This window comes from Mus caroli, unplaced genomic scaffold (genome assembly GCF_978045245.1).
Source record: "Mus caroli unplaced genomic scaffold, Mus_caroli_1 scaffold_14, whole genome shotgun sequence".
In the NCBI taxonomy this organism is placed as follows: domain Eukaryota; kingdom Metazoa; phylum Chordata; class Mammalia; order Rodentia; family Muridae; genus Mus; species Mus caroli.
Genome location: NW_028227269.1, coordinates 66,786,742 through 66,799,795, shown reverse-complemented (window position 1 = coordinate 66,799,795; position 13,054 = coordinate 66,786,742).

The following is a 13,054-nucleotide window of genomic DNA, read 5'->3' as shown; positions in this document are numbered from 1 at the left end:
ATCAAAGTATTCTGATTCATAATTAATAGAATCTTTCATTATACTCGGCTGTCTCTGCACTATCAAGAAAATATTTGTTCAATAGACTTATTAGAAAGATATTTACATTTTGTCACTATATCACAGAATCCATCAGTGCTCTTCTGGTACTTGTATTCAGACACTCCTTACATCTTGCCTACATTCTTATCACTTGTTTATCTGTATGCCTAACCATTAGTTCATTAAGAAATTGTGTTATTTACTTTTTACATTGTATCTTAAATAAGTTTGGTCCCCACCATCTCTCCTGTAATTTTGCTCATGGAGATATCATCTTTGACTTGAACTGGTATCTGTGTGCTTAGTTTTGCTGCTTTACATTAAGAATGCTTATTGTTACACACAAAGCAAGGCAACTCATCCTCTAAAAGCTGAAATCTTATCACAACACTTTGCTTAAAAAAGCAAAGCGAAGCAAAACATCTAAGCAAGAAATCAAACATTACAAAATTCCCTAGTGACTTTTTCTGGTGTCTGAGATTAAAATCAAACTCTCTCTGTAATCTGCCAGTTATACTATGCTCTGCTCTTGCTTACTCCATCTTCTGCTGCAGGCCAATTGTCTCCTAGTGTGTGTTGTTGTTGTTTTGTTTTGTTTTGTAATCTATAAGACTTTTCTGATCTTAGCTGATATGCCAAGTTTATGTGTTCTTATGGTCTCTCACTTGTTTCCTCTTCCTTCAGTGAATTTCTACTGATGCCTTTGCACAGCCAGTTCATTATTATGATTTTAGTCTCCAACATGTACTCTTTTTAGAGAAAGATGTGATATAAATGCCCAATGAAGAATTACTCAGTTATAAAGATTAAGAAAGCCATGCCACAGCCCGTCAGTGGTGGCACACTCCTTTGATCCCAGCATTTGGGAGGCAGAGGCAGACAAATTTCTGGCAGAGGCAGGTTCAAGGCCAGCCTGTCTACAGAGTGAGTTCCAGGACAGCCAGGGCTACACAGAGAAACCCTGTCTCGAAAAAACCAAAACCAAAACAACAACAACAAAACAACAACAACAACAACAACAACAACAACAAAAAAAAAAACCAAAGAAAAGAAAAGAAAGCCATGCCACTTCTCAAACTATGTGTGTAAACTTAGCAGTCATAAACCAAATTCATAATCTTTAGGATCATATCAGATACACACAAATATAAGAGGTCGTAAGTGAAATTATAAGCAAGATAGAGAGGTAACAGGAGGTGGCAATAAGGCTCAAGTATATTATATGCTTATAATAGTGAATTGAATTATATTGTAGCATTAAATACAATAATAAAAAGCAGAAAAGGAAAAAGTGAGAAAGGACTTTGTACATCATTGCAGTGTAATGCCCCCTCTTGTCTCATATGCAACAATCCTGGTTTTTGGCAAGGACAAAACAAGTATACAGTGCAGAAATGACAGAATCTTCAAAAAATAGTCCTTATCTGTGTCTCATCTTGCACAAAACTCAACTCCAGATAGATCAAGGATTTCAGCAGAAGACCTGGTGCTGCCTCAGCGGCTCTGTGGCTCCCGCCTGTCCCAGAAGCTGTCTGCCTCTGTGGTGCACACTCTCACCTGTGCAGACTAAGTTCCTCTAAAATGTTTCTATATACATAACGAACTATTCTATGATAAATATCCAGGTACAAACACAAATTTTATTGATAATTTATACACACCATATCTATCTATCTATCAATCAATCTATGTATGTATCTATCTATCTATCTATTCATTTACAACTGTCTGTCTGTCCATCTGACTGTACTTCTGTTTATCTGTCCATCCATCCATTTATCCATTAATCCTGTCTGTCTGTCCATCCATCCATTGATCTATCTGTCTGTCTGTCTGTCTGTCTATCTATCTATCTTTCTATCTATCTGTAGTACATCTGAACCTCAACAGTAACTGCTCACATCATAGGGCTGTGAAATTTTTCATATCAATACTCAGAGTTGCATGTTTAAGCAGTCTAACTAGATTTCTTTACTAGGAATTTTCAACCTATATAAACAATGGTTCTGTATTTTATATTATAAACACAAGTATTATATCTATATATAGATAGATAGATAGATAGGTAGATATAGATATATAGATATGTGTGTAAATGTAGTATATATGCATATATACTTATGTATTTCAAAATACATAAGTAAATAAGAGAATGATGAAGCAGATAAAGGAAAATAGCAATATTTATAAAACCGCCAATTCTTTTCTTAAATGTTTTTGTATTCCTAACAATTTAATTAAAATATCGAATAGAATATTTTTAGGTTTCAAACATAATATTGAAGATATTTAAAAGGAAATACACAATGTTTAAAAATCCATAATACATATCTATGCCCCAGTATAGGGGAATGCCAGGACCAGGAATGGGAGTGAGTAGTATGGGGAGTAGGGGAAGGAGGAAGGGGATAGGGGATTTTTGAAGGGGAAACTAGGAAAGGGGATAACATTTGAAATGTAAATAAAGAAAATATCTAATAAAAAAAACTTGTCAGAATAAAAAAAAAGAAGTCAAAACAAATGGAAGGAAAAAATCCATAACACATATTCGCATGCAGTAATAGTTACTGAAAAGGATGCCATGACACATACATATACGCATGCAGTAATAGTTACTGAAAAGGATGATGCCATGACACATACATATACGCATGCAGTAATAGTTACTGAAAAGGATGATGCCATGACACATACATATATGCATGCAGTAATAGTTACTGAAAAGGATGATGCCATGACACATACATATACGCATGCAGTAATAGTTACTGAAGAGGATGCCATGACACATATACGCATGCAGTAATAGTTACTGAAAAAGATGCCATGGATTTGGAAGAGAATGGAAAGGGACAAATAAAGGGGTTTGGAGGAGAAAAAAAGAATGAAAAAATGTGGTAATATAATCGCAGTCTCAAAAATAAAAGTTTAAAAATCTACATCGCACAGAAATGTGTATAGGTTAGTTGCAAAGCTCAATGCACTGTCAATAGCAAGCTGACTTGAAAAATCATTCTGTACATTGTGTACAAAAAGCAATATGACTAAAACTTCACCTATTTCTGACTTTTGTTTGTATATTTTATTTTTCCTCCTTTAGATGATATTTGAATGGTATAATAAACCACACATTCTTCTATTTTAGGCTTCTTCAACATTTTGTCTTTAAAATCTCTCATTTCTTAGATATCATAGAAGCCCATTAGCTCACATTGCTATGTAGGTTTCCTTTTATCTGTTATGCCAAAATTTTCCATCCGATATAAACATGCATTGTTTTATGTTTAATATCACTACCAACAATACACATAGATATGTACTAATATACACATAAATATGCATAGTTTTCCCACTGTTGTAAAAGTAGGTAGGGATGAGATGGAATGGGATTTGCTCTTCACTAGGAACACATCTATTATATTTCAGTGTGCACTAACAAAATAATGTCAATATAATTTTGCCAAGTCTGGAAGGCAGATTTGTCAGTATTTATCACACTAACATATAATATATAATATAATATCTTGTTTTAATCCCTCTGGGATTTGCATTTCCTGATGACTAGTGAAGCTGTCATATTTTTTTGAATTTCTAATATGCTTTTAGAATTTTCTCAAACTTCATTGATTTAATCTTACATTATTTGGTTTATCTCATTAAATCATGTAAAAATTCCCCTGGATCCATCCTCTCAGTTTTGTGACTGAAAATAAAGGCTTCAGTCTTTTTAGTGGTATCTTTTTATGAACAGATATTCTTACTTTTGATAAAGTCTAATTTGGCAATATTTTATTTCATGATTAACATTTTTGTATTTAATTTTAACAATATATTTAGCTCTTCCATAATTGTTTCTTTAGGTTGCTGTAAAAATAGAATTCAAAATCTTAGTCACTTAAAAGAACAGAAAGGACTGAGGCTGTTGCTAGTGTGGTAAATTCTTGATGCACTGGCAGTCCTACGTTAAGATACTGAAGCAGCACAAAACCTGTGTGTGGTGGCACAGATGAGTAACTGTATGTCTTTAAAAGAGTAGCCATAAATTTGAGGGAGAGTGGGGATGGGTTTTTGTAAGGATTGGGAAGGAAGAAAGGGTAAAATGTAATTAAATTATAATCTTATTTAAAGCAGTCTACAAAAACAAGACATATGAAATTTTCTGTATCGCAGCCAGATCCCTATGAGACATTCCAGACATTCCACATGGCTCAGAGACCTAGGTAGCCCACTCTCACCTTCCTACCAAGTTCCATTTATTCATGTCACCAAAAAGAACCACCAGCTCCTTTTAACCCTGGGTTATCCATTTGGAACTCATTAGGTCCCAGGTTATTCCCCACCAAGTATTCAGCTTCCCCAAATGGCCGAAAGACTCAGGCCTTCAAGACTCACTTCTGCCCTTATAGCTCTTTGACTAGGACTCTACTGTTGCCCCATTTGGCTTTGAGGGTCTGTCCACATTTCCAGGGAAAACTTGTTCCAAGCTCTGTGACAAAATGTCAGATACCAGAGTGTAGCTGATAATTCGAAGACTTGGAAAGAAATATACAGATTTAAATATCAGACTAACAAAAAAAAAAATCTACTTCAAACTTTGGTATGAATTAGCCTCTTCATGGAAAATTGGTAACATCTTCACTGAAACATGAAAGGTGACTTGTAAGAAAACTTAACCTATAAAACAATTACATATACATAAATACCAATGCACAAATAAAACCACAGCACACTAAAAATGAAAAGAACATGTCTTTCAAAAATATAAATCTGATAATAACGACTCCTTAAACATAGTGAGCCAAATTAATTTTCAGACAGATAATTTAAAAAATAAACAAACAAACTGATTATAACTATTGTCAAACAATTCAAAGACATCGACAAGGAGATAAATAAAATTAGATGTCAAACCAAGACCTGAATAAATAGTTTGCATTTCTCTTTAAAAGAAGACCACAACTGAATGATACAGAAAATGGAGAACTCAGCCAATCAATTAAGGATCTCTGTGGGAAGCTATACCAATAACAGATCGTGTCAGAACTAGAGAGTCAGGGATGGGAGAAAGAGTAGAGGGATGGAATCATTTAATAAGTGTTCGTGAGAAATTAAAAATATGTATGAATGGACCGTGGGCCAGTTTGGAGACACAGTGAAACTATGGAAATAAAACAGTGAGAACACCATAGTAAAGATGTAGAGATATCATTAGTAAAATGAAAAAGTTCCAAACCTAGAAAAAGAAAGATGATCATACAGGTACAAGAGGACTAGAGAACACTAAGAGATCAAAACAGAAATTCTTCAAAATATATTATAGTTATCATTAAAAATGCAGAATAAAGTAAAGGCATCAAACTATAAGAAAAAAATGTCAATTCAATTATAATGTCAGTCCTACTAGAATAGAATCTGATTATTTGACAAAAGCCTTTAAGCCAGAAGTATCTGGAAAGATGTACTCTACGTTCTGAAAGACTGCTGTTAATCAGACTATTTTAATTAACTAAACTACCTATTAAAATTGATATTCTCAATAAAATGCTTACAACACATCAATAATATTATCTATTATTATCACGTTTATTTCATCCTAGGAATTCAGGGATGGTTTAATATACATGAATCAATAAATATAATCCATCACATAGACTCAAGGACAGAAACCACAGTATCATCTCACTAGAGCCACAGAAGTTCTTTAGCAAATCCAAAATTCTTTTATAATAGAATTCTCATAGAGAGCAGAAAAACAGGTTACATATCTCAGCATAACAGAGACAATATACAGACAGCTAATGAAGAAAGCTAAATGAAGCATTTTGCTAAATGAAGAAAACTCCTGCCCACCATCTCTTCTCTTCAGAAAAGGGCCAGCCTTGATGAATATCAACCAACCATGGCATATTAAATGGTATTAAGACTAGGCATCTCCTCTAGATGAGGCAACCCAGTAGGGAGAAAGGGCCTCAAAAGCAGGCTCTGCTCTCACTGTTGGGAATCCCATGAGAAGACCAAGGTGCACAACTGTAACATATGTGCAGAGAGCACCGCTCATGGCCATGCAGGCTCCCTGATTTGCAGTTAAGTCTCTGTGAGTCCTCTACAGGGCCAGGTTAATTGTGGAAAAAAACATAATGAAATGATTCCTGGTGTTCTGGCATACTCATAGATTGGCATCTAGCCCGATTGTCATCAGAGAGGATTCACCCAGCAACTGCTGGGAACAGATGCTGAGGTTGCAGTTTTAAGGGTATAGAAAAAGTACTTATTAAATTGCTATGCAAACTTCAGCACTGTTCAAGTATTTGCAGTTTCTGTATTGTAAGATATGTTTTTCAAGGGATTTGGCCACCCTACTTAAAATTTCTACTAATTAGCTTGTGGTTGTTTCAAATAACTTCTTACCAGGACCTTAATTACACTTTCTGGAGTCTGGCTATGTGTCTCATTCTTGTGTTTGTGATTTGTGTCTTCTCGCTGCTCAGTGTATACTGTTGCTTATTGGACTTTAGAGTTTACTGGTTGTTTTGTATCTTCTGGGTATTTTATGTTTAATAAATATTTTTTCTTTCTCTGTTTTATCTGATGCTTCTTTCATTGCCTAGTTTGTTAATATGAATGCCCAATGTTTGATTTTTCCTAATCTTTGTTCTCTGGCTAAACTCCAATAATCAGATAGATTATTTGCATAACTTCAGCGGTTTGAAATTTACTAAAGCTTGTTTTGTAGTGCACCATATGGTTATGTGGTATGTGTAGGTACCTAAAAATTTGCTTCAGAGATGGGGATTACTGTTTTAGGTTTGAAAAAGTTCATAAATTTTGTTGGATTTTTAATTCTGTGTATTCATTAGTTCATTGTCAGTGAAAATGTTCTGTTACAAACCTTTTAGGGGAATTACAGTGTTTTCAAGTCTCACTTTTCAATATTATCTTTATATATAATTTGAGGGCACATTATTTGGTATATATCCACTAAAATGTTCATATCTTTGCAGTAGGAATATTTACCATCATGATGTTACTCTGTATATATTTAATAGTGATGTATCAGTTTTTATCTTAAAGTAGTTTTCATCAGCTTAAATGATTAAATTTATATAATTCTGTTTCCTATTTATTTTTAGCATTTTTTGTGTAGTTTTATTGAAGGGATGCATTTTTCTAAGTGGTACACAGTTAAATTGTATTTTGTCTGTTTCCTCCCTGATAACTGATTTCAGTTAAGATGGATTATCTGTTCAATTTAACTTTAATATAGTTGCTCTTAAATATCATTTTCATTTCTTCTACTTCTATTCTACTTTCTTGCCTTGATTGGAACCAATTATTTATCTTTTCCACGTCCTGTTCTATTATGCTGTCTTCTTTCACAACTGTATGTGATGCTGCCCATACACCAAAGACAGATCTTTAGGTTATATGTGGCAGAGTCAGTGCCTACTGCGCTCACTAGAACTGGAACACTTAAAATAATCAACTTATTTCACCTGTTTCTTTTGGTGTTGCTATAGAATAATAAACATGGAGATATCAACACACATTGCTATAGAATAATAAACATAGAGATATCAACACACATCAATATATACATAAAATTACACACACACATTCACACACACACACACACACACACACACACACACACACACACACACACACACACACACACAGGGTCTTAATTCCCAATAGTCCTTTAAAAAACTATAACTACCTTGAATATACATTTCACATACCTTTCTTTTCACATACACACTTTACTTTTTTTTTTTGACTCTCTACTGACACTTAACATCATTTTCTCTGTTATTAAAAACTCTCCTGATCTCTCCTTTACAATTAATGATGTAAAGTTAAATTCTTGTTTGTCTGGACTTTCTTATGTCTACCTATGTACTGGTTAATCTACATTGTTGAAGTTGGCTGGATTTATAATCATTCACAGCTATACTTCTCAGTGTGTCTGAGAAAGAATGTTTTTCAGAGAAAGCACCTGAAGAAAGATGACCCCACTCGTAAATTGTGGTCTCAAACTGATCAAAAGGTAATGAGCACCAATATTATCTCTGTCTTTGACCTGCTTGGATAAGACCCACTCCTCACATTCTCAGTATTGTGACTCTCTTGTTATGATGGACAAATTATGAACTAAAACAAAACTTTCTTTCCTTAAGTTACTTCTTGGATGTATTTTTCATAGCAAGGAGAAAAGTAACATACTTTTACTTCTGAATGCTAGCCTTCCCTAGTATATAATTCCAGGTCAGCAGTTATCATTTAAAGATATATTTTTTATCATTATCTGGATTATGTTTTTATGGCTGTATTAACTTTACTCCTTTGAAAGAAACATTTCATTTCTTTGTGAACTTTGAACACTTTCCTATATTTCTTTGCATTGTTTTATATGTTTATTCTGCTTAGGTTTTATAGTATTGCTTATGTCTGTGACTTTATCTTCCTACTTTTGGAAAATTTTCAAAAGTCCCCCTTTTTACTCTTTTATTTTTCCTTTTGGAGAATGCTTAAAAGATGTGTTAGACCTTTGACTGATACACTGAATACTTCTCAGAGGTTTTTATTTTAAATTGTTTTAGTTTCATGTGTTTAGATGTTTTGCCTGCACCTATGTCTATATTTCACATGCACATAATAGCCATGGAGTTTAGAATAGGACATGTAATTCCGCTGGAACTGGTGTTTTAGATGGCTGTGAGCCACCATGTTGGTGCTGGAAGTCAAACCCAGTTGTTCTGTATAAGCACCTAGTGCTCTTAACCACTGTGCTCTCTCTCCAGCTCCCTCAGAACTCTTTTATTCATGTGCTCACTTTGCATCTCTGCTCTTAGTGACCAAATCTTTAATTATCTTCAATGTACTTGTGATTATTAAATCAAAACACTTAGCTATTGTATATTTTATTGTGAGAAATTATCTGGAATTTGTTGTCATTTTTGGTTATCATCCAAAATTCTCCATTTTGTCCTTGAATTTTATGACAAGAATTTTCACAGGGGGGGGGGTGGGTAGTGCATACACATGCTCCAGCATGTCTGTGGAGATAAGACGGTGGCTTTTGTGAGAATCAGTCCCCTGGTTCCATCATGTGGGTTCTGAGAATTAAACTCAGGCCCACAGGCTCTATAGCACCTCTACCCAGTGAGCCATCTCTCTGGCCTCATGAGGACATTAATGACCATTGTTTTATAGCTATTTAGTCATCCTTTGTATTTCACACCAGTTTCTTTTTGTTATCTTTTTCCTTCATTTTTCATTTTTGCCAAGTCCATAGTCCATGTTTCATAATGTTTGTGTTGCAATCACAAACAGAGGTATCGAGTGTTTAGAAAATGTTATGTTTTGTTTTGCTGTTTCTCAGACACAGTAGGACCGATTCACACAGTTACAATCCATGACTGATTTCCTTTGGAACTCTTGTAGTAATTGTATGATTTTTCTTTTATCAAAGGAAAATGGACTGGAGTTTAACTTGGATAACTATTTCTTTTTCAAAGTGTGCATTCCTTAAGTTTCTTGGTTAGAAAGTGATAATCTACTTTCACAGATATGCTTAGGTGAAAAGTTTGATATACAGATGTGTTTGTTTAGACATTTGGGAAATAATCTGGATTATAAATTATACTCAATTTTTGGTGTTTTTTTCAGAACTTATAAACACTAAAATTTTCAGTAAATCAAATGTTTGCAGTCATTTTTATTGATACTTCTTGAGTTCCCTACCTATGAGACAGAGAAATGAATACAAGATTATTTAAACAATCTCACTGTGTGACTTTTAACTTTTGTTTATAATTTTACAAAGCAACATGGCTAAGAGCCTAGAATTGTTAAAAATAATAGAAAGGTGGGATTCTTATGTCAACGGTAAAGAGGAAGTAGTAGCAATAGATAATTAAAATTTACCTTCCCGTTTCCCTTTGTGGATTAATAACTAAACAATAAATATTCATGCTCAGAGTCAACAACATATAGCAGAGTAACGTGTGCTTATTCCACTGTTTATAATTAATTTTCACAGCTAAATATTTCAAAGGCATCTTCTGTACCTGAATAAGAGGATAAACCCTAGGAGATCAACCCTGTATCTTTTCAGTAGCCCATGGACACCAATGTTAACTTTTGAGAACTGTTAAGTCCCTTAAAAATAAATATGACCAGCATATTTGACAATGATGTTCCAAAATTCTTATAATTTTCTCCAAAAATTCTCCAGAAGCCTCAGACTATTCAGTACATAGTCCCTCTAGATGTCTTCAGAAAATTGGCTACTGGGCCAGAGACAATACAAAGAATCTCTCTCAAAAGAGTGAACTATTAGCACAGTCAGGGGCTATGGAAGTGGTAGGTAAGCACTAAATCACCTGTTTTTAACACTTAATTCTTATTTATTTATTTAGTTAGTTAGTGTGGTGTTGCTACGTTTTTGCCTGTGTGTATGTATGTGCATCAAGTGTGTGCCTGGTACCCGTGGAGGTCAGACTGATGCACTGCATCCTTTGGAACTTGAGTTACAGATGGTTGTGAGCGACCATGTAGGTGCTGGGAATTGAACCCAGTTCCTCTGTAAGAGGACATGCTCTCAACTGCTGAGCCATTTCTCTAGTACCTTCCACAGTTCATTTTAAAGAGGAGTAAAACAATATATATATTTTTTAGAAGACACAAGTAATTTAAGACCAGGGTCTAGATTAAATATAGAGGTAAATAGCTCAACACTAGAGATTAGTGTCATGGAGAAAAACAGAATTCACATCAGGATTATACAGTTGGCCAAGAGGCTTTGTTTTACTTGAAGTTAGAGCAATACTTATGGCAAATTTGTTACTTCAAAGTGAGTTAGTACCATGGATAGCACAAAGAGCATCTCCATACATGTTTAAGGTATGATTTAATTTACGGCATCAGTAGTAAGAACAGGAGGTAAAAATCGCTCTTACAACTTTTAGCGCAAGGACCCTGAAGGCAGGCTGTTGCATTTTCAGACATGTGCAGAAGCTGAAATTATCTTTGGTTCTGTCATAGCTGGAGGCCACAGAGGCTAGAAGGGGGTTCTGAGTTCTTATATTTTCTCTTCCTAAATGGCTCCCTTGCCTCGATTCAGTATAGAGACCAGTCCTTCTGGTGAACAGCTTTGTAACTGGATATTTGAATTTTTATTACACAAATGGGTTATTTAAATTTTTCAATTTCAGCCTGGCTCCTAAATGATTTTAAGGTCTCTAAGGGAAACGGTAGTTTGCTAGACTGGGAAGTTTTTGAGGCTAGGCCTCCTTTTCACAGACACTTGTGTTTCTCCTTCAATTTCCCTGCTAATAGTAAAGTAAACCTCATCTTTGCCACTCCTTAGATCTCCCATTCAATGTAGTGAAATGTTTCTCACCTCAAGTAGACAATGTCATTCTGATCTGCTCCAAATACCATTACATACCATTATTTCCTCTCTTCAGCATCATTCCAGCTGGGCCTGTCTATCACCTGATTTGGAATCTTCCCCATCCCCTTTTTTTTTCAAAGCTAAGTCATGTGATGACATGTTAGAGAGCTGGGGGGAATAATTATCTCCTTAATGAGATGATGGATGTGTCCTTTCTAGAGACCTCTACACTTGTGAAACCCCTTACAGAGCTTTGGTTGTGTTGCCTGCTCACCTTCCTGAATTACCCAGAAGAGGGTGGCTTCTCCTTTTTTTATATCATCTTTTTCTTTAAGATACGGGCTAAATCATAGATGTGCTGTCCCTGAAAGTCTGGACTTCCTCACAATTTCTCTGAGACTTTCTTCCCTTCTGCAATATAGTTTCTTGCTGACTTGTATTGCTAAGCTTGCCTGCTTAGGATTCCCAATGAAAGAGCTAGAGAAAGGACCCAAGGAGCTGAAGGGGTTTGCAGCCCCATAGGAGGAACAACAAAATGAACTAACCTGTACCCCTAGAGCTCCTAGGGACTAAATCATCAACCAAAGAGCACACGTGGGGGTACTAATGGCTCCACCTGCTTATGCAGCAGAGAATGGCCTAGTCGGATATCAATGGGAGGAGAGGCCCTTGGTCCTATGAAGACTATATGCTCCAGTGTGAAGGAATACCAGGGCCAGAAAGCAGGAGTGGGTGGGTTGTGAGCAGGGGAGGGAACCAGGAAAGGGGATAACATTTGAAATATAAATAAAGAAAATATCCAATTAAAAAAAGAAAAGAAATAAAGAAAAAATCCAATTTAAAAAAAAAAGAACTTAGCTTACAGGCACTACTTTCTATTTGCCTCTCATCCATCTTCTTCCTTTTGACAGCTGCAGAGATTTCCTGTTTGCCTGCCTCATTTTATTTTTTGAAACTTAAATAAAATTGCCTTCAACCTTCCTCTGAATACATTTTTAAAAGTTCTTTTGTTAGTGAAACTAAGAAACTAGAAAAGGAACTTCAATTTCCCTAGTACTACCATCTTATACTTAAGTAAACTCTCAGACTGTGGTGTTTAAATGGTTTTATCTGGAATTATATTTCAGACCTTTATTATTATTGTTATTTTACTTAACCATATAATGGATTATATGATCTCTATATAATCTATTTTCTAACCTCTGTCTTTCCCCAGATTCAATACCAAGGCTTAGAAAATTCTTTGCTGCAGAAATACTTTTAAGTGGTTTCTCCTAGATGTATTTGCTATGATTCCTTTAGAGCTGTCTAAGCCTTTAGTATTTCAGATATTATCTGTAATGACTAATGAAGGGGAGTAAAATCGTTGGCCCAGGTAAATCTGGCTTATTTCATGTCAGAGTAATGATCTCTGTAGTTTTGATTAGTTATAATTTTTATCAGGTTAAGTAGAACAGGAAAGCCTTTTTACTATGAACCATTTTCTACATGTGGGTCAAAAGCTTACACATCAAAGTTACCTCTAATGCAGAATTAAAATGCCTGGCTTGTACAAAAAGTACTCATGCATACAGTCATTAGTAAAGATGATGGCAATTAGCCCAGCTGGTGTCA